We start from the raw sequence: 23,213 nt of genomic DNA on the forward strand, positions 1-23,213 counted from the left end.
AATGGGATATGTGGTTTCAAAATATTTGCTCCCATTGTGTAGGTTGTCATTTTGTTTTGTAATAAAGTCCTCTGAGCAATAAACATTTTTAAATGAGGTTCCATTTATCTATTTTTTTCTTGTGTTGCTTGTGCTTTGAGTGTAAAGTCTAAAAAAACATTGCCTAACAGAGAGTACTTAAGTTGCTTCTCTAAGTTTTCTTTTAGGAGTTCAATATTTTAGCTCTTATATTAAGATCTTTGATCCATTTTGATTTGATTTTTGTAGATAGTATGAGGCAGGGGTCCTTTTACCTTTTTTTTTTTTTTTTTTTGCACATGGAGAGTCATGTTTTCCATTCTTTCCCCATTGAGTGGTCTTTGCCACTTTTTCGAAAAGCAGTTGGTCATAAATGTGAGGGTTAATTTCTGAGTTCTCAATTCTGTTACATTTGTTTATTTGTCTATCCTTGTGGCAGTACCATGCTGGTTTTTGGTATTTTTTTTGTTTTGTTTTGGCCTGGGCAGGCACTGGGAATTGAACCCAGGTGTCTGGCATGGCAGGCAAAAACTCTGCCTGCTGAGCCACTGTGGGCTGCCTAAACCATGCTGTTTTGATTACTATGGCTTTGTAATGAGTTTTAAGATCAGGAAGTATGAGTCCTCCAAATTAATTCTTCTTTTTTCAAGATGCTTTTAGCTATTCATGTTTGTCTTCTATATAAATTGGATGATTGAATTTTTGATTTCTGCAAAAAGGTTTTTGGAATTTTGATTGGGATTGCATTGTATCTATAAATTGTCTTGTGTAGTATTGACATCTTAGGGATATTTAGTCTTCTAATCCATGAACATGGAATATCCTTCCATTTATTTATGTTCTCTTTAATTTCTTTTAGGAATGTTTTGTAGTTTTCTGTGTACAAGTCCTTTACATCCTTGGATTTATTCCTGTACATTTGATTCTTTTAGATGTCATTACGAATGAAATTATTTTCTTGCTTTCTTCTTCTAATTTTTTTTGGTGCTTGTATAGAGGAACACTACTGATTATTGGGTGTTGATCTTGTTTTCTGTATACACTCTACATCCTAGTTGGTTATGTATTGTTGGTTATGTACCACAGAAAAGCCGTCTTTTAATCCTTATCCAATCTTGTGGAGGCAGCCATTTCTTTTAATCCTGATTCAGTTATGTAAGGTGGAAATTTTTTATTAGGTTATCTCTGTGGAGGTGTGACACACCCAATTGGGGGTGTTAACTTTTGATTACATGGAGATGTGACTCTGCCCATTCAAGGTAGGTCTTGATTAGTTTACTGGAGTTTAGTTTACTGGAGTTGTTTAAAAGAAGAAACATTTTGAAGAAACTTCAGAGTAGATCCAGATGTGTGGAGAGTGTCTTCAGAGCTGACAGGCAGAGCCGAGGTATATGTTTGGAAATTGGGACAAAAATAGCCTGGTTGCTAAGTAAGGATTCACAAATATCCAGAACCTGAAGAGAAGGAATCTCTGTCCCTGGTAGATGCTGAGCTAAGAGATGAAACCCAGAGTTTTGTCCCAGAGCAGCTAAGTGAATGTCCACAGATGCTTAGAGAGGAAGCCATTGGCATCAGAAACTGGAAGCAATGAAACTGGGAACAAGGACCAGTAGACATCAGTCATGTGCTTTCCCAGATCACCCTTTTTTGAGCCAAGGTAGCTTTTCTTGGATGGTTTAGATAGGATATATTTATGGCCTTATAACTGAAAACTTGTAACTTATTAAATTCCCTTTTTAAAAGCCATTCCATTTGTTGTATACTATGTTCCAGTAGCATTAGCAAACTAATAAACATCCTTAGATTTATTCTTGTTTATTTGATTCTTTCAATTTCTATCTTGAATGGAACTTTTTTCTTGATTTCTTTTTCTGATTATTTCCTTACTTGTGTATAGGAACACTACTGATTTTGGGGTGTTGGTCTTGCACCCCACCACTTTGCCTAATTCATTTATTAGCTCTAAGAGTGTTGTGAGTTTTTCAGGATTTTATCTATATAGGATCATGTCATTTGCAAAGAGGGAAGTTTTACTTCTTCCTTTCCAGTAAGGATGCCTTTTATTTATTTTTCTTGCCAAATTGCTCTGTAGAACTTCCAGTACAATGATGAATAAAAGTGGTGACAGTGGGCATCCTTGTGTCATTCCAGATCTTAGTGAGAAAGCTTTCAGTCTCTCATCATTGAGTATGATGTTAGCTGTGTGTTTTTCATATATAATCCTTATCATGTTGAGGAAATTTCCTTCTATTCTCAGTGTTCTAAGTGCTTTTATCCAGAAAGGGTGCTATATTTTGTCAAATGCCTTTCTATATCAATTGAGATGATCATGTGCTTTTTTCCCTTCATTCTGTTAATATGGCACATTAATTAATTGATTTTCTTATGGTGAACCAACCTTGCCTGCAGGGGTAAATCCCAAATGATCATGGTGTAAAATTCTTTTAATGTGCCTTTGGAACCACTTTGTGAGTGTTTTGTTCAGAATTTTTTCATCATATACATAAGAGACTTTGGTCTGTAGTTTCTTTTCTCATGGTATATTTAATAAGCTTTGATATGAGGGTGATGTTGGCTTTGTAGAATGAGTTTGGGAGTGTTCCTTCCTCTTTAATATTTTGGAAGAACTTGAGCAGAATTGGAGTTAAGTCTTCTTGGAATGCTTATCCTGAGCTTTTCTTTGTTGTAAGGTTTTTGACTACTGGTTCAGTCATTTTACTGGTAATTGGTTTGTTGAGATCTTCTCTTTCTTCTTGAGTCAATGTAGGTAGTTTGTGGGTTTCTAAGAATTTATCCACTTCACTTAGGTCATCTAATCTATCAGTATACAGTTGTTTATAGTATCCTCTCATGTCCTTTTTATTTCAGTGGGGTTGGTAGTAATGTTCCCATTTTCATTTCTAACCTTCTTTATTTGTATCCTTTCCCTTTTTTTCTTTGTCAGTCTAGGTAAAGGTTTGTCAATTTTATTGAACTTTTCAAGGCATCAATTTTTGGTTTTGTTAATTCTCTCTCTTGTTTTTAAACATTTTCTATTTCATTTATCTCTGTTCTCAGTTCTTATTTCCTTCCTTCTGCTCACTTTGGATTTGAAGTCTTTCTTCTTTTTTAATGCAAGCATCGAGAGGGAAATGTATAGCTCTAAGTGCTTACATTAAAAAAGCAGAAAGGCTTCAAATGAAAGACCTAACCTCAAAACTGGGAGAAAAACAGAAAACTGATTAAATCCAAAGTAAGCAGTCCCTTCTGGGACACCAATAATGTCTATATTGGTGTGCATGATGGTATCCATAACTGTCTTGAGGCTATTTTCACTTCTAACATTTCATTTTTCTTTCTACTCCTTAGCCTGACTTATTTCAAGTGTCTTTTCTTAAAGGTCACTGATTCTTTCTTCTGCCTTCTCCAATCTGTTCTTGAAACCCTCCTGGGCATTTTTCATTTCATTTATTGTGATCTTCCACTCCAGTACTTCTGTCTCCTTCTGTTTTTGAAATTTCTCTTTACCTAGACTATCACATTGTTCACTCATTGTCTTCCTGATATCCTTTAGTTCTTTCTCTATATTTTCCTTGCTATCCCTGAGCATTTTTCCAATCCTTTAAAAAAGTCTTTGCTATGTCCACAGTCTTGTTTTCTTTTTGGTGTTTTCTGTATTTTTATCCTCTTCCTTTGGATGGGAAATCACTGCCTATTTCTTTGTTGTCTTGTACTCTTGTTGCACACTGTACATTTCAATATTTTGGAGTGTTAGTTCTAGGATCTACTCCCTGGGATATCTATTTCTTGATTTTGTAGCTAGCTAATGATAAGACAGATATTTTCTTTAGCTTCATCCCTTCTATCAGGAAGGTCTTCTCAAGTCACACGCATTGTGCAGGGTTTTCTCTGTCTTGTCCTGGGCTTTTGCTTGGTAGTTGTTTTGGAGTTGCCCTGTTTAAAGGAGTTTGGTTGTCCCCTCTGATTCCCAGTAGACAGACCTCCATCTGGCCTTTGTTCCAGACTACTTGCATCTATACATTTTTATACTCCTTCCATTGCTTCATATTACTTTTGTTGGAGGGCAAATTCTGGTAGGATTTTCCTAGGTCAGTCTTTCCCAGCCAAAACAGGGCCAATGACCCACAGAGTGGGCACAGACTGCTCCGAAGTGCCCTGGGAGGTGATCAGGAGAGGCTTCAAAGGATTCTCTGATGGCTTCCCCAAACTGAGCTTTTCTCATCTGCCCAGAAAATGCATCCCTTTAGCTAACTACCTCCTGCAGCCCTGAGGAAGTGCCATGTCTTTAAGATGCCATAGCCTCTATCCTACCCAGGCAGGATTGAAACCATGGCCAACACCATCTTTGTCCAGGATGGGTGGTAACAGTATCTGCCCTCACAACTGGAAACCAGTAATCCAAATTTTCTAAACAAAAGCCATGGTCAGCAATTCGCTGTGCTCACACCTTTTCTTGGAGAAGAGGATTTTTATGTCCCTTTCTGTCACCAGCAGCTATAGCTAGGGACTGGACCCCATGACAGCCTGTTGTGAGAGTGTGGATGGTACCAGTAGCCACTACACAGACAGCAATTTAAAGTTCTTTACCATAATTTATCTGCCTCTTCCTCCTTCTCTTCACTGAATGCTGTGCAGTATTTTTTAGCCCTCTAGAGTTTTAAAATAGTTGTTTCAGACACAATTTATGACTGTTTACCTTTTATTTTTTCAGTGGGAGGACTATGTCCTGGAGTTCCTTACTCTGCATCTTCCTTGCAAGTTAGCACAGAATTTTTAACATCTCAAACTGGATGTATCTTGTAACTGGTGGCACCTTGGATAGTATGATATATGGTAAGACTTTGTGTGGCTTTTTAAAAAATTGTTTAATTAAAAAAATATTTTTGCTGGTAAATCTTAAGACTCAAATAATCTATTCATGGGGTACAATCAGTGGCTTACAATATCATCGCATAGTTGTGAATACGTCACCATGATCACTTTTTAGAATATTTGCATCACTCAGAAAAAGAAAAAGAAAAAAGAAAAAACTCATACATACCATACCCCTTACCACTCCCTCTCATTGAGGGGGTATTTCCATCTACTCAATTTATTTTAACCTTTGTCTCCCTATTATTTGTTTATTTTATCCATATTTTTTACTCATCTGTCCATGCCCTAGATAAATAGGTACATCAGACAAAAGGTTTTCACAATGATACAGTCACTTTGTAAAAGCTATATCGTTATACAATTGTCTTCAAGAATCAAGGCTACTGGAACACAGTTCACTATTCCCCCTTTCGGTCAAGAAGGTTATCTCAATCCCTTGATGCTGAGTCCCAGCTCATTCTAGGATTTCTGTCCCATGTTGCCAGGAAGGTCCACACCCCTGGGAGTCATGTCCCCCATAGAGAGGGAGAGGGCAGTGAATTTGCTTGTCAGGTTGGCTGAGAGAGAGAGGCCACATCTGAGCAACAAAAGAGGTTCTCTTGGGGTATTGAGAAATCCTTCTTGACCAAAAGGGGGAAGAGTGAAATGAGACAAAATAAAGTGTCAATGGCTGAGAGGTTATCCTAGAGATTATTCTTATGCATTAAATAGATATCACCTTGTTAGTCAAGGTGTAATGGAGAGGCTGGAGTGAACTGCCTGAAAATGTAGAGGTGTGTTCCAGTAGCCATGTTTCTTGAAGATGATTGTATAGTGATAAGCTTTCACAATGTGACTGTGTGATTGTGAAAACCTTGTGTCTGATGCTCCTTTTATCTACCTTATCGACAGACAAGTAAAACATATGAAATAAAAATAAATAATAGGGGGAACAAACATTAAAATAAACTTAGATTGAAATGCTAGTGATCACTGAAAGGGAGGTGTAAGGGGTATGGTATGTATAAATTTTTTTCTGTTGTCTTTTTATTTCTTTTTCTGAATTGATGCAAATGTTCTAAGAAATGATCATGATGAAGAATATGCAACTATGTGATGGTATTGTGAATTGCTGATTATATATGTAGAATGGAATGATCATATGTTCAGAATGTTTGTGTTTCTTTCTTGTCATTTTTTTTAAATTAAAAATTAATTAAAAAATAAAAAAAAAGAGGTTCTCTTGGGGGTGACTCTTAGGCCTAATTTTAAGTAGGCATAGCCTATCCTTTGTGGGATTAAGTTTCATATGAACAAACCCCAAGATTGGGGGCTCAGCCTATTGCTTTGGTTGTTCCCACTGTGTGTGAGAATATTAAGAATTCTCCACTTGGGTAAGTTGAATTTTCCCCCTTTCTCATCATTCCCCCAAGGGGACTTTGAAAATACTTTTTTATTCAGTGTTCAAGTCACTCTGGGATTAACTGGGCATCACTCTGGACAAACCTACAAAATTTCATGCCCTACTCAAGGTCCCATGTACTATGGTGTTCAATTAAGCTGTCCACATGAGCTATATTAGAAAATGTACTAGTGAAAATATAAATTTTGTACCAAATAAACATTTTTTTTGCTTTATTCTCACACATAAGTTAAAGTTTTAAAATATGAATTACCATCTATTTTCAACACCTTGCAGTATTGACATGCCTTTGTTCTTCCTCATGCAGAAACATTTTTAATTTGTACATTTAGTCATTATCATTATCCATTCTAGGCATTCCTAGAATACTATCTCAGTATTTATTGTTTATCTTTGTTTCTGATTTAATTCATGCCTCCAGGCCTTCTCCTTTCTCAGCACTATAGGCTGGAAGATTGATTGGATTATCTCTGCAGTGTTGTGACATCCCCAATTGTGGGTATTAACCTTTGATGAGAAGGAGATGTGACTCCACCCATTCCAGATGGATCTTGATTAGTTTACTGGAATCCTTTAAAGGAGGAAGCATTTTGGAAAGAGCAACAGAGCCACAAGATAAGAGAGCCATGAGATCCATGAGCGTCCATGTGGCCAGAGACCTTTGGAGATGAAAAAAAAAACTCACCTGGTGGAGCTTCATGAAATAGGAAGCCTGGAGAGAAAGCTAGAAAATGTCGCCATGTTCGCCATGTACCTTTCCAGTTGAGAGAGAAACCCTGAACTTCATCTGCCTTTCTTGAATGAAGGTCATCTCTTGTTGGTGCATTAATTTCAACATTTCTAAAACTTTGTTAATATTGGATGCTTTCATAGCCTTAGAACTGTAAATCTGCAATCCTAATAAATTCCCCCTGGTTAAAATGCATTCTATTTCTGGTATACCACATTCTTCCAGCTAGCAAACTAGAAGATCCTGTATTCTAATTTACCTTAGTCATATCCAGATCAGCCTCTTTCATATCTCTACTCAAAGTCAGGTTCCTTTTCAACTTTTTAAACAGTTCCTGTATGGAATACTGCTGACTTTCATGGCTTCAGAGCTTAATTCTGAATCTCAGGTGTCACATAAATACCCAAAGTTTCTGGGAATGACCAGGTTATAAGCAAACAGCTCAGTCTCTCAGAATTTAGAAATAACAGTTACAACTCCTAAGTATATGTGACTGATGTAAGAGCTTACAATCGTGGACCCTTTACAATAGGCCCCAACCTGATAACCCTTGCTCTCAACTTCAGTTCACCAAGTTTTTATATTATAGTTAGTCCATATGAGTGAGGCATGATAATATTTTTCTTTTTGTTTCTGACATTTTAGTCAACATACAGTCCTTAAGGTTTAGTCACTTATTTGCATGCCTCATAACTTCATTCCTTCTTGCTGCTGCTCAGTAGTCCATTGCATGTATACACTATAGTTCTTCCTTCCATTCCTCAGTCATTGTAGCCTCAGGCCACCTCCATCCATTGTGGATTGTGAACACTGCTGCCATAGACACCAGTGTGCAAATGTCCATTCCTGTCCCCAACACTCAGGTCCTCCAGGTATATACTGAGTAAAGAGGTTTCAGGATCATATGGAAACCATACCCTTAGCCTCCTATGGAACCACTACACTGCCCTCCAAAGGGCTGTACCTCTCAGTTACCCTACCAACAGTGGATAGGTACATCTATTTCTCTGCATTTTCTCCAGCACTTATTTCTCTCCATTCTTTTTTTTTTTTTGACATGGGCAGGCTCTGGGAATCGAACCCGGGTCTCCTGCATGGCAGGTGAGAATTCTACCATGGAGCTATCCTTGTACTACCCTCTCTGTTCATTTTTAAACAGTTTTATTCACATGCCATACAATCCAACCTAAGTGTAGAGACATGTCTTCACCACCATAATCTATCTGAAGACATTTCCTTTTCTTCCACAAAGAATCTATACCCCTTCCCCGTGTTTCCTGCCTAAGGACATTTAATTTTGGCAAAATGCCTTTGTTATATTCTGTAGGAGCATATAACAATGTTAGTGTTGACCTTAGCTTGCATTGATTATACTTTTTCCCATATACCATCTAATTTCAACACTCTGCAGTATTGACATTCATTTATTCTCCCTGATGCAAGATGTTTTTTTATTTGTACATTTAATCCCCATCATTGTTCACTCTAGGCATTCCTAAATTATACCATCTCAGTCTTTACCCTCTATCTTTTCCTTCTGGTTTCATATGTGCCCCCAGTCCTTCTCCCTCTATCATACTCACATTCAGCTTCATTCAGTACTTATATAATTGTGCTACAATCAGGTACCATTGTGCTATCCATTTCTGAATTTTTACAATTAGTCCTGTTTCATAATCTGTATTCCTTCAGCATCAATTGCCCAACCTCTACCCTATTTCTATTTCCTGATAACCTGGTCCTTAACTTCAATTTTCCAAGTTTGCTCATTAATGTTAGTTCATATTAGTGAGACCATACCATGTTTATCCTTTTGTTTCTGGCTAACTTCACTCAAGGTTCATCTATGTTGTTATGTGCTTCATGACTTTATTTTGCCTTACAGCTGTGTACCATTCCATCATATGTACATACCACAGTTTGTTTAGCCATTCATCCATTGATGGACAATTGGGCTATTTCCATCTCTTGGCAATCATACATAATGCTGCTATAAACATTGGTGTGCGAATGTCCCCTTGTGTCCTTACCCTCAGTCCTCTGAATATATACCTAATAATGGGATTGCTGGATCATATGGCAATTCTATATTTTGTTTCCTGTGGAACCACTAAACTGCCTTCCAGAGTGGTTGTACCATTTGACATTCCCTGTGGATAAGTGTGCCTCTTTGTCCACATCTTCTCCAGCCTTGTCCTTTTCTGTTTTTTTTTTTGTTTGTTTGTTTGTTTGTTGTTGTTAATGGCCATTCTAGGAGGTGGCAAATGATATCTCATTGTGGTTTTGATTTGCATTTCCCTAATGGCTAGTGAAGTTGAGCATCTTTTCATGTACCTTTTGGGCATTTGTATTTCCTCTTCTGAGAAGTGTCTGTTCATGTCTTTTGCCCATTTTTAAATTGAATTGTTTGTCTTTTTGATATTGAGTTGAAGAACCTCTCTATATATTACAGATACTAAACCCATATCTGATATGTAGTTTCCAAATATTGTCTCCCATTGCATAGGCTGTCTTTTTACTTTCTTGACAAAGGTCTTTGATGCACTAAAATGTTTAATTTTGAGGCATTCCCATTTATCTATTTCTTTCTTCAATGCTCATGCTTTGGGTGTAAGGTTTAGGAAACCACCTCCTATTACAAGTTTTGTAAGATATTTCCCTACATTTTCTTCTAAAAGTTTTATGGTCTTAGCTCTATTGTTTAGGTCTTTGATCCATTTTGAGTTAATTTTTGCATAGGGTGCGAGATGTGGATCTGCTTTAATTCTTTTACATATGGATATTCAATTCTCTAGGCACCATTTATTGAAGAAGCTGCTCTGTCTTAGCTGTGTTGGCTTGACCGCTTTATCAAATATCAATTATCCATAGATGAGAGGGTCTATATCTAAACACTCTATTCCATTCCATTGGTCAATATATCTATCTTTATGCCAGTACCATGCTCTTTTGACCACTGTAGCTTCATAATATGCTTTAAAGTCAAGTAGTGAGACCTCTCACTTCATATTTCTTCCTCAAGATATTTTTAGGTATTCAGAGTTCTCATCCTTTCAAATAAATTTGGATATGTTTTTTTTTTCTATTTATGCAAAATGAGTTGTTAAGATTTTAGTTGGTATTACATTGAATCTATAGATCAATTTGGGTAGAATTGACATCTTAACTATATTTAATCTTCCAGTCCATGAGCATGGTATGCCCTTCCATTTATTTAGGTCTTCCATGTTTTCTTTTAGCAATTTCTTGTAGTTTTCTGTGTATACGTCCTTTGTATCCTCAGGTAAATTTGTTCCTAAATATTTGATTCTTTTGGTTGTTATTGTAAATGGATTTTTTTTTCTTGATTTCCTCTTCAGATTACTCATTATTAGTGTAGAGAAACACCACTGATTTTTGGGTGTTGATCTTGTACCCTGTCACTTTGCTGTACTCAGTTATTAGCTCTAGTAGCTTTCCTGTAAATTTTTCAGGATTTTCAACATATTGTATCATATCATCTGCAAACAGTGAGGGTTTTACTTCTTCCTTTCTAATTTTGATGCCTTTTATTTCTTTTTCTTGTCTAATTGCTCTGACTAGAACTTCCAGCACAATGTTGAATAGCAGTGGTGACAGTGGACATCCTTGTCTTGTTCCTCTTTTTAGGGGGAAGCTTTCAGTTTTTCCCCATTGAGGATGATGTTCATTGTGAGTTTTTCATTTATCCCCTTTATCATGTTGAGGAAGTTCCCTTCAAGTGTTTCCATCAAGAAAGGTTTTGAATTTTGTCAAATGCCTTTTCTGCATCAATTGAAATGATTATGCAGTTTTTCTGCTTTGATTTGCTGATATGGTGTATTACATTAATTAATTTTCTCAGGTTGAAACATCCTTGCATAACTGGAATAAATCTCATTTTGTCATGGTGTATAATTCTTTTAATGTGCTGCAGGATTTAATTTGTAAGTATTTTGTTGCTGATCTTTGCATCTATATTCATTAGAGAGATTTGTCTGCAATTTTCTTTTCTTGTAGTACCTTTGTCTGGCTTTGGTATTAGGGGGATGTTGGCTTCATAGAGTGAGTTAGGTAGCTTTCTTTCCTCTTCAATTTTTTTGAAGAGTTTGAGCAGGATCGCTTTCTTGAGTGCTTGGTAGAATTTACATGTGAAACCATCTGGTTGTTGACTTTTCTTTTTTGGGAGCTTCTTGATGACTGATTCAATCTCTTTATTTGTGATTGGTTTGTTAAGGTCATCTATTTTTTCTTGAGTCAAGGTTGGCTGTTTAGTCTTTCTAGGAAGTTGCCCATTTCATCTACATTGTCTAATTTATTAGCATATAGTTGCTTATAGTATCCTGTCATTACCTCCTTTATTTCTGTGGGGACAATGGTTATGTCTCCTCTTCCATTTTTGAATATATTTATTTGCATCTTGTCTCTCTTTTGGTCAACCTAGCCTTTATTGATTTTCTCAAAGAACCAGCTTCTGTTTTTGTTGATTTTCTTGATTGTTTTCATGTTCTCAATTTCATTATTTATGTTCAAATTTTCATTATTTTTTTCCTTTCATTTGCTTTGGGGTTATTTTGCTGTTCTTCCTCTAGTTCTTCCAAATGAACAGTTAATTCTTTGATTTTTGCTCTTTCTTCTTTTTAATATAAATAAGCATTTGAGGCAATAAATTTCCCTCTTAGCACTGCCTTTACTGTATCATATATATATGTGTGTGTGTATTGTGTATTCTTTTTTTTTTTTTTTTTTGGCATGGGCAGTCTCCTGGAATTGAACCTGTGTCTCTGGCATGGCAGGTGAGAATTCTGCCCATATATTTTTATATGTTGTGTTTTCATTTTCATTTGTCTGAAGCTATTTACTGATTTAGCTTATAATTTCCCCCTTGACCCACTGGTTATTTAAGAGTGTGTTGTTTAGCTTTCCATACATTTGTGGTTGAATCAGAGGTGAGGTTGTAGGTTGCTTCAGTTTTGCAGTCCCTGGGGTCTGAATTCTTTGAGGGGGGAATACCACTTGAGCTAGGCCCCATCTTTCTTTTGGGGAAGGTACAACCTTTTGGGAATTAACTCCTTTCACCTGACTAGTTACTTTGTCTCTCAGACAAGCTTAATTCTGCCCTAGCCTGGAGCACTGCTGGAGCCTGAGAAGGCTTCCAGTTCTATCTAATGAGCTGTTAAGGAGTAGAAAAAAAAGCCAAAAAAAAAAAAAAAGCCTTTTCAGAGCAGAACCCCCACTCCTTGGGTTTGTCAATGAAGAGCTTAAGTTGGTACGTGGCTCTATGTTTCTCCAGGCTCTATATTTCCCCTTTTCTTGGAGTTCAGCCCTTTTGCAGTATTTTGTGCTGTCCAACTCAAAAAGCTTCTGCTTTTTTTCCATTAGCCCCACTGCCTCTCTGCCAGGGCAAAAACTCCTAGTACCTTTAGCACTTATTCCAGGTTTATCTGTACTGGGGGCATATTTTCAGTAGTCAGAATTTGTTAATTCTGCAAGTGGAGTTTGGTTGAAGTAAGCCCTTGCTGCTAGTAAAGTCTTTTTCCTTTCCCCTTGGGGAACCAGCCTACCATGCCCATGGGGGAGGGGCCCTGGCCTCTGTGGCTTGGGGGAGTTACAGTTCTGTTTGGGGTCTCAGCCGGTCCACCTGATCTAGACTGCTGTATGCTATGTGTCTGGTCACTGATGTGGCCCCAGCAGGTGTTTGACACTGTTCCTAGCTATTTACTAGCTGCTCTAGAGGATAAACTAAATTCCACAATTCACTAAACTGCCATCTTCCCCCCCCCCACCCCATTTAGTTGTGTGATCTTTTGGTTGGTTATTTATATTTCTGAGATTCTCAGTAGTTATCACAAATAAGGTATAACATTGTGACCAAGAGATCTTTGGATTCAGTCTAGGAGAACTATAATTCCTGGTCCTGCCATTTTTCAACTTCAAGAAATTCATTTCTTCCTTCTAGTTCTCTATTTACACATTTGAAAAATATAGAAGTGGGACAAGTTAATTTCTCAGAACTCCTTGTAGGTCACCTGGATTGTGGAGGGGGTTGACAGGGGGAGAGACTCCAGAGGTTCCCTTTTTTCTTCAACCACCAAGAGTTCTGTGTTACCTGCTTCACAAAAAAGAATTGTTTTTAAGTTTGGTTTTGAAGAATGGTTTCTACTGTTAAGAAATTGCCATTCTGGGTCTAAAATGTTTTATGAGTTTGTCACCAAAGTTTTGTACTCCCTTTTTAATGATTCCAATTGACTTATTATTTATGAGATAGCAAATCAATGTGGTTAAAACCACAGGCATTGGCTCAAATAGACCTACCTGGACAATACCCTCAAAAATAACAAAATGGTCATTAATAAAGATCATATTTAACAAGAAACACTTCAAATGAATTATTTCACTTAGTCTTTATACAACCTGTATCATCTTATAGAAGAGGAAAAGAAAGCACAGAGAATTAAAATGATCTGTCCAAGCTAGTAAATGGGGTAGCTTGGATTTGAACTCAGAATTCCATGTTCTTAACCAATGGCAATCATCAAAAATGAAGAAGTGTGACACTGGTCAAGAAGGTATAAAAAGGATACTTTTTGTACCTCTCCGATAGGGCTGTTCAAAGAGAACAGGAAGATAATTCATGAAAAAAAGCCCAGGCTCAGCAGAAGCTTGATGAACAGAGATGCTTGGTATAGAGCAGCAATTCTGAACATTGCTGTCCCCTGAGATCAGTGAGGGGAGGGCTCTTTATTCCTTCTTCACTGGACTATGTTGGAAATCTACCCTCACCAACCCTCTCTTTTAGAAAGTCTTGCAGACCTTCAGGCCTCCAGTCAGTTCCTAAGAAACATTTCCCTTGGAGATGAACTTAAATATATTGTAGGGTTCATTAACTATGCAGCAAACCAAACGGAAGAAGGGCTCCCAGACTGGTTTGGGCAAGAAGAAATGCTGACAGTCGTGAGAAAGGCAGATTTAGAAGTAATATAAGGGATATTTATTGTGATCTGATCCAGGGCACTCAGGGGTGGTAGGATGCGTTTCTTGCCCTTTAGGAGTTGGCGGATTGACTAGATAATCAGTGTAGACAGTGGATAAAACAACATGTGAGGGAGCTCAGAGCCAGGACTGATCGATTCTTACATGCAGTCCTGGGAAGGTTTCCCAGAGGAAGCGACATTTGAACAGAACTTTGGGGGAAAGAAAAGAATGATCACAGATGGGAGGGTAGAAGGGAGAAGGGCTTGTCAGCCAGTGGTATTGCAAAAAGAAAGAAAAACCTCAAAAATAACAAAATAAAACTGTGATTACAGAAATCTCATAATTAAAATTACTTCTTAGATTCTGGGTACTTAGTGAAGCACTTTACATGCATTATTTCATTTAATCCTTAAGCAACCCAGTGAGACAACTTTTATTAAAACCCCCAGTTTGTGAATAAGAAAAAGGAAGCACAGAGTGTTAAGAAGGTTGCCCAGGCTGGCAAGTGAGGTAGGTTGGGTTCCAAACTCAGAAGTTCATGTCCTTCATCAATGGCAATCATGGATAATGGGGATGGTCTGATAGATTTGGGCCAGATTATGGAAAATCAGGAGCATGACTTCAGCTATAGAAATAATGCTAGTCCTTCCTTTTCTCAGCTATGACACTATTACATTTTGGGTTGGATAATTCTTTGTTGTATGGGGCTAGTATGTGCAATGAAGGATGTTTAGCAGCATGTCTGGCCTCTACTCACTAGATGTGAGTAGCACCCTTCCTCTAGTTGTGACAACCAAAAATGTCTTCTGGGTGGAGGGAGTGTGCAGAATCACCCCTGACTAAGCCACTGTTTTAGGCATGCTTATGAAAGGCACTGCTTTGCTAATCCAAACAAGCAGGGTTTATGCCAGCAGAAGTTCACTCTGCTGTGCACAAAATTGTCACTGGAAAACTCTCAGCTTTGAAATTGTTCATTTCAGCAGCTGGGGTCTTGATTTCCCCAAGGTGACTCCCACAGCTCCCGTGTGTGGGAGTAAGTCAGTTATCTGTTCTGACAAGGCCCTTCATATGTTGGAGGGAGGTGCAGCATCGGACTCATCAGAGTGTGCTCGATGCACAATTACATCTCTGCATTGTGCTTGCCAAAGCATGACAATTGAAACACTTTGATTCAAACCCTGTTTTGTCCTGACCAGCATCAGAAGTTCTGAACTTTAGATTGAGTAGTGAAATTGATGATATATTCTGTTTGTTACCCACTTGTACACCTATTCATCTTATCATTTTCTGTGCCTGCCTCCATAGACAACCCTTATGTCATCTTCTTCAAGGCATTTTCCATGCTGACTGGGCTTTCCAGAGTACTTGTGGGTAGTATATTTGCATTATCAGTATCCTCCCTTCAGATCTTTTGAAGAGGGATGCTGGACAATAGGAGAAACCAAAACCTCAGAAGGAGAAGCAGGGAGGAATAGCATGGAAAGCCAAAATTCAGAATCAGAATAGCAGATCAGATGTTTTTGCAAATAAAGTTGCCAAATGCAGGCCCAAAAACTGGGGTACTGAACCACCTCCTTGAATTAGTGAGATGAGAGCAAAGGGGAAGAATCTAGGGTGATATTGTAGAACAGATACTATCCTCTGCATTTAATAAAAGGATTTTTATTAACCACCATCTTTAATTTGTGAAAATTTGATCTGAATAATGAAGAAACAAAGGAACTAATATTTCTGAGTATTTATTATATGTCAGGTGTTGCATATTTTTTTTCGAATTCACCTAAGTCAGAGAAACAGGTAAGATTATCCCCCACTTGATTGATGATGATTAGAGGCACAATGTGACTGGATAATTTGCCTAAGTTTAGACAATATTTCTGTGTATCAAAGGCCTTGTTAATAAATAACTTTGCCTGTGTCCATAAAGTCCATAATAAACTTAGCTGGTGGAGAAGACCTGGGAGAGAGGATTCTCAATTCACGTCTCTTAATCTTTAGTTCAATTTTTGTCAACACAAAGAAAAAAATAGTCTTAAAAACGTTTTTGGCTGGATGTTATGGCATTTTCTCCCCTTTTAGTTCTCATCAGGCTCTTGTTCCATAGGCCATGGGGAGCTATTGGTCAATTTGTGATCAGATGAAAGGTATATTTTAGGAAGATGAAATGTGGCTTTGGAGTGAGGGATGTGTAGCAGGAGAAGAGGCTAGAATGGGTTTGGTAACATTCAATCAGTACCTCTCCCAGGTGTATTTTCACTTAGTAGAAATAAATGTCAATACAAAGGCTGTTCTAGTTTGCCAGCTGCCAGAATGCAATATGCCAGAAATGGAATGGCTTTAAAAGGAGGAATTTAGTAAGTTGCTAGTTTACAGTTCTAAGGCTGAGAAAATGTCCCAATTAAAACAAGTCTATAGAAATGTCTAATCAAAGGCATCCAGGGAAAGATACCTTGGTTCAAGAAGGCTGATGAATCTCAGGGTTTCTCTCTCAAGTGGAAAGGCACATGGTGAACACAGTCAGGGTTTCTCTCTCATCTGGAAAGGCATATGGTGAACATGGTCAGGATTTATCTCTCATCTGAAAGGGCATGTGGCAAACATGGCATCATCTATAAGCTTTCTCTCCTGGCTTCCTGTTTCATGAAGCTCCCTGGGAGGCATTTTCCTTCTTCATCTCCAAAGGTCGCTGGCTGGTGGACTCTGCTTCTCATGGCTACATCATTCTGCTCTCTCAGAATCTCCTGCTTTCTCCAAAATGTCTCCTCTTTTATAGGATTCCAGTAAACTAATCAAGACCCAACCACTCTTAATTGAGTCACACCTCCAGGGAGATGATCTAATTACAGTTTCAAACGTACAGTACTGAATAGGGATGAGATGAAATGGCTGCCTTTACAAAATGGGTTTAGGATTAAAACATGGCTTTTCTAGGGTACATACATCCTTTCAAACCAGCACATTCCGCCCTCTGAACCCTAAAACAGACATGTTTTTCCCATATATAAAATACATTAATTCTATCACAATATCAGAAATCCTTAAACCATTTCAGTAGCAATACAAATGAAATACAAAGTTAGAAACAGTACAATCTCCTATCAAAGTTAGTTACAGGCATAGTTTGTTCTAAGGAAAAACTTATCCTCTGGCTCTAGACCTGTAAAAATTCAAGACAAGTTATTCGCTGCCAATGTACAAAGAAGGAGCAGCCATAGGATACATATACCCATTCCCATAGGAAGGAAGGAACACAGGGGTCACTGGACCCCTACAGTTTTGAAAACCTGCAAGGCAAAGTCCATTAGATTTCAAAATCTGAGAGTCATTTATCTTTGGGTCTTTAGAGTGTGGCAGTCCCACCCTTTCCAAGGTCCTATGCAGAGGCTTGCATCTCTTGGCTTTACAGACATGTTTAGGGAGGTCTCTTTGGTAGCCCTCAGATAATGTTGTATGGCTGTTCACTGGTTCCACCAGATCTAAAGGAAAGGGAAAGGAAGGCTTAGGAGCTGCCTACAGTACTTTCATCGCCTGGTCAGGAGTCAACCACATTACACCTGCATTTTGTAAGGGTAAGCAAAAATTCCACCTGGTTTTGCCCATTCTGAGACCTGTATATTGATTCCAGTAGCTAGGAAGGGCTTCCTCAATTCAACTCTCTACCTATAGAACAAACAAAGGAGTTCTTTATGTGGGATTTTATAAACACAGCAGAAGAACTAAGAGTAATTGAGTCCATGCTCTAGACTCTACTCTGGAATTTCTCAATCCTTTTTAAAAATTATCACTCCCTAAGGTGCCTTTTTAGAAATTGGTTTTTAAATTGTCCCCATACCCTTCTGCAGGAAATTTTAATACCACAGATACATTGCATTTCTATTTATTTCTTCTGGTCCATTGGAGGGCCACACACCATTGTAACATCTAAGATACTTTCGTCCCCTGTGAACTAATTTTTTTGCCCCTGTTGGGAATGCTTATTCTAGAAAAAGGATAATATCCCAGTACATATGTACAGGCAAGCCATCTACGAAGGGAACACAGTGAGTTATGAATATAAAATATATCTCTCATTCTTTCTTACTAAGGAGCTACTGACATCTCTAAATCAGAGTGATGAATAGAATAATTATAGTCCATTCCAAATCCATTTCTTGATTCTGGGTCTTTGTAACTGCTCACAGTGATGTACTCTTTACTAATCTACTTGCTTGAAGCATAATCTTTTGGTTCTGACTCATTTCTTTGGAGGCCTTCCTTTCCTCTAAGTGCCCTGCAATATACTGGTTGCAATGCTTCTGCTTTGGCAGGATGATTTATTGAGATACGAGTTCATATTTGTTTTCTCTTCTTCCATTACAAGGAGGTAGCCTTATTTTCCTTAGGGTGTTGGAAACTGCTTAATGGCAACATCTTTTCCAGTCCTTTGAGACAACTTGAGCTCATTAAAAAAATATTATATTGGCATTTATACAGAAGAGAGGAAAACCCCTTTGAGATTGGCAAGGGGTATGGTAGGGGGAGAAATACTTTTCTGGGCTGGGAAAAGGCTGGAAGTTGATGGCATATGGAAGGTCTGCACTCAGTCTCTGGCACATTCTGGGGGAAGTCACCAGACCTCAGAGGGAAATGGTGATTTGGAATTTCTGGGGAAGCTGTATCAGAGAACCAGGTATCAGGGCCCTCAGCCTTGGCAAAAATTTCTATGCCTCACCTGTTGCCCAGAAGGGTGTGGTAGGATACTAATGGCCAATATTGGCATGGACAAGGGGTATCTTAGTAATGACCATGATGGTTCAAAGAATGGACACCCATGCTCTGTTTTGTGGGCTTTATATAAGCCTCTGTGATTCTTGGGATGGAGAGGAATTATCAAAAAATGAAGGATGTGGCTTTGAGATTGATTTTGAATTAATTAAAAAAAGGGAATAATAATGAATATATAGGGCGGTGCGATGGTGGCTCAGTGGCAGAATTCTTGCCTGCCATGCTGGAGACCTGGGTTAAATTCCCGGTGCCTGCCCATGCGAAAAAAAAAAAAAAACAACAAAACAGATTATACATGTATGAGTTAATTAGTACAAATTTAAAAATATATGACATACATGTAGGTTCTGAAACACGCAAAAACATGACACTCAAATTAAGAACTAGAAAGTTATCAAGTCCTATGAATCTCCCTGTAGGGTCCTTCCATTCTCTTACTTCTCTCCAGGGGTAACCACTGTCCAGAATTTATCATTCCTTTGTTTTAAAAAAAAAGGTACTATATTCCTTTTTAAATTATTCAAAATTAACCCCCAAATCCATTTGCAGTCATTTTCCAACCACACTCACTGACCACGGCTGGCTATAACCATTAATCTACTTTCTGTCTTAATAGATTTGACCTTTAATACAAATGGAATCATACAATATGTGGCCTTTTGTGACTGGCTTCTTACATTTAACATAACGTTTTAAGGTTTAGCCATACCGTATTATATATCACTATTTTGTTCCTTTTAATTGCCAAATAATATTAAAATGTATGGGTATAGTACATTTTGTGAATCCATTGATCAATTGAGAGATATTTGAACTGTTTCCACTTTTCAGCTATTATAAATAATGCTTCTATGGACAATTATGTACAATTTTGTGTAGACATGTTTTCACTTCTCTTGGACAGATACTTAAGAGTAGAATTTCTGGGTCATATGGTACCTCTATGTTTAATATTTTAAAGAACTACAAAACTGTTTTCTAAAGTGCCTGCACCATTTTATATTCAAACCAGCAATTTTCCAACATTCTCATCCAAAATTCTTATTGTATGTCTCTTTGATTTTAGCTTTCTTAGTTGGTGTGAAGTGGTATCTCACTGATTTGAATTTTTTAAATAACTATGATATTGAGCATCTTTTCATGTGCTTATTGGCCATTTGTATATCTTCTTTGAAGAAATATGTATTTCAATCCTTTGCTGGGTTTCAATGGATTATTTGTCTTTTTATTGTTTGGTAGTTATTTACATATTCTGAATGCAAGTTCCTGATCAGGTATATAATTTGAAAATTTTTTTTCCGTAATGTGGGTTGATAATTCACTTTTTTGTTGCTGTCCTTTGAGGCACAAAAGGTTTTCCTTTGATGAAATCTAATTTATATATTATTGCTTTTGTTTCTTATACTTTTGGTGATATATGTAAGAAACTATGGTCTAACCCAAGGTCATGAATATTTACTCCTATATTTCAAGGAGCTTTATAATTTTAGCTTTCACATTTAGTTCCATGATTCTTTTTTTTTCCTTTAGAATTATTTTATTAAATCATAAATGTACAACAGCTTCTTAACTCTACACACGCACTTAAATTTTTTTAAAGGAAAATGTGATGTCTTATTACACCATGATCCTGGCTAATAGCTTTTCAAAACTTTGAGAAAAATCTTAAAAAAGGTTTCACATGTCACGTGAAACTTACAAATTTAACATTATCAAAGAAGGAATGCTTCTACACTCTTACAAAGACCACTAGAAAGAAACAACGATTAAAAAGCTAAGAAACTGTCTCAAAGGCATTTTTTTTTTTTTTTTTTTTACAATCCTTCCTCCACAGTAAGGTAATGTTATTAAATAATCCAATCCATTCACAAAATGGCTCTCTGCATCTGCTCTGGTGTCTTCTGCCATATCACTGCATATTTATGCATGACTGAGATAAGAGTTTCCTTAACATTGTTATTTCGATAACCTGAAGCTGTTCTGTTACCTCTGGGCTCTCATCCTCTCCTATTTATACAGTGAAGCCCATGGCAAATAGGAAGAAGCTCAATATCGGCTCCTTCCTCCATAACCCCCACTTCCTGCACTGCCTCCTGGACCATAGTTTCCTCCACCATATGGTTCCCCCATGTTCCTGCTACCACCAAAGTTTCCACTCTTCATTGGACCATAGTTAGAAGGTTGCTGGTTATAATTTCCAAAATCATTGTAATTTCCACTTCCATAATTTCCTCCTCCATAGTTGTCATAACCACCTCCGTAGCCCCCACCCTGGTTGCCATATCCAGGTCCTCCACCACCATATCCTCCTCTTCCTCCTCCATAACCAGGGCTACCTCCAAAATTGCCACCTCCAGGTCCTCCTCCATACCCATTATAACCATCTCCAAATCCACGACCACTTCCATATCCATCAGATCCTCCTCTAAAGCTACTTCCTGGTCCTGGCCCAAAATTTCCACCACCACCACGTGAATCTCCAAAACCAAAGTTACCTCCTCTTCCACTCCTAGAACTTTGGACTTCCTGCATTTCTTGTCGAGACAAAGCCTTTCTTACTTCTGCATTATGACCATTGATGGTATGGTATTTTTGCAATACAATTTTGTCAACAGGATCGTGGTCATCAAAAGTAACAAAGCCAAAGCCTCTTTTCTTTCCAGACTGCCTATCAGTAATTATTTCAATGGTATCAATTTTTCTGTATTCCTCAAAGTAATCTCTAAGGTGATGTTCCTCAGTATCTTCTTTAATTCCACCAACAAACAGCTTCTTCACAGTTACGTAAGCCCCTGGTTTTCCAGATTCCTCTCTTGCTACAGCACGTTTGGGCTCAACCACTCTCCCATCAATTGAATGAGGTCTCACAGCCATTGCAGCATCAACCTCAGCCATGGATGAAAAAGTTACAAAACCAAATCCTCTTGATCTTTTACTTGCAGGATCTCTCATCACCACACAGTCTGTAAGTTTTCCCCATTGCTCATAGTAGTTCCTCAAACTTTCTTCTGTGGTTTCAAAACTTAAGCCACCAATAAAGAGTTTACGGAATTGTTCCTTTTCTCTCTCCATCGCGGACTCAGTCGCTTCAGCCCGATTTCCCGCAGCCGAGCGAGATGAGAAAGATCTCCGCGGACGAACACTAACCGGACTTGTCCTGGCGCTGTTGTGAGAACTGCCGCTGCTCAGGAAACAACACCGCTAGGAACACCTCTGCACAGGCCGAGCGCTGCTGCTACTCTCCATGATTCATTTTATGTTAATTTTGTATGTGGTGTGAAATAGGCAACCATTTTCATTCTTGGGCATGTGGACTTTCCGCTGTTCCAGTACCATTTGTTAAGACTATTCTTAACGTTGAACCACATTGAACTGATGTGCACCCTTATTGAAAATTAATTAACCATAAATGTAAGGCTTTAGTTCTGGATTCTCAATTTTATTAGACTGATGCGTATATATGTGCTTATGGCAGTACCACACTGTCTTGATTATTGTAGTGTTGTGGTAAGTTTTTAAATTGAGAAGCATGAGTTTTCCAATTTTGTTATTTTTCTCAACATTATCTTGGTTATATGGGCCCCTTGGATTTCCATGTGAATTTTAGAATTAGCTTGCCAATTTCTGCAGAAAAGTCAGCTGAGATATTATGAGGAGTTGCACTGAATTTGTAATTAATTTTGGAAGTATTGCCATCTTAAGTATATTAAGCTTTCTATTCCATGAACATGAAAAACATTTCCATTCATTTAGGTTTTCTATAATTTATTTCAATAATGTCTTGTAGTTTTCAGTGTACATATTTTTACTTGAGTTTTTCCCTAGGTATTTTATTATTTTTATGTTATTATAAACGGAACTGTTTTCATAATTTCATGCCAAATTCCTTATTGCTAGTATATAGAAGTATAATTTATATTTGTATACTGATCTTGTATAATGCAATCTTGCCACACTCATTTATAATTTCAAACAGTTTTAAAATAGATTCCTTAGGATTTTCTATATACACAATCATATCATCTGCAATTAGAGATAGTTTTAGTTCTTCCTTTCTAATATGGATACCTTTTTTTTCTTCTTTTTTAATTGTCCTGGCTGGACATTCTTGGGAAATGTTGAATAGAAGTGACAAGAGAAAAACTTATCTTTGGGGAAAAGTTTTCAGTCCTTCACTATTAAGTATGATGCTAGCTATGAGTTTTTCATCAATGCCAGTTATCAGGTTGCGGAAGTTCATTTCTATTCCTAGTTTTGTTTTTATCATGAAAGGGTATTCAGTTTTGTTAAATGCTTTTCTGCATCTACTGAGATGGCCATATGTTTTTGTCTTTATTCTATTAAATAGTGTATTACATTGATTGAGTTTCACATATTGAATTGATATTACATTTATAGGATAAATACCTCTTGGTCATAGTGTATAATCTTTTTTAATATATTGTTGGATTT

At 37.5% G+C, this 23,213-nt stretch overlaps 1 pseudogene; it reads right to left on the reverse strand.

The window, feature by feature from the left end:
* Positions 1-20,544: 20,544 nt before the first annotated feature.
* Positions 20,545-21,979, reverse strand: LOC143663040 (heterogeneous nuclear ribonucleoproteins A2/B1 pseudogene; annotated as a pseudogene).
* Between the last annotated feature and the right edge of the window lie 1,234 nt (positions 21,980-23,213).

Source organism: Tamandua tetradactyla, chromosome 19 (genome assembly GCF_023851605.1).
Source record: "Tamandua tetradactyla isolate mTamTet1 chromosome 19, mTamTet1.pri, whole genome shotgun sequence".
NCBI classification, from domain to species: domain Eukaryota; kingdom Metazoa; phylum Chordata; class Mammalia; order Pilosa; family Myrmecophagidae; genus Tamandua; species Tamandua tetradactyla.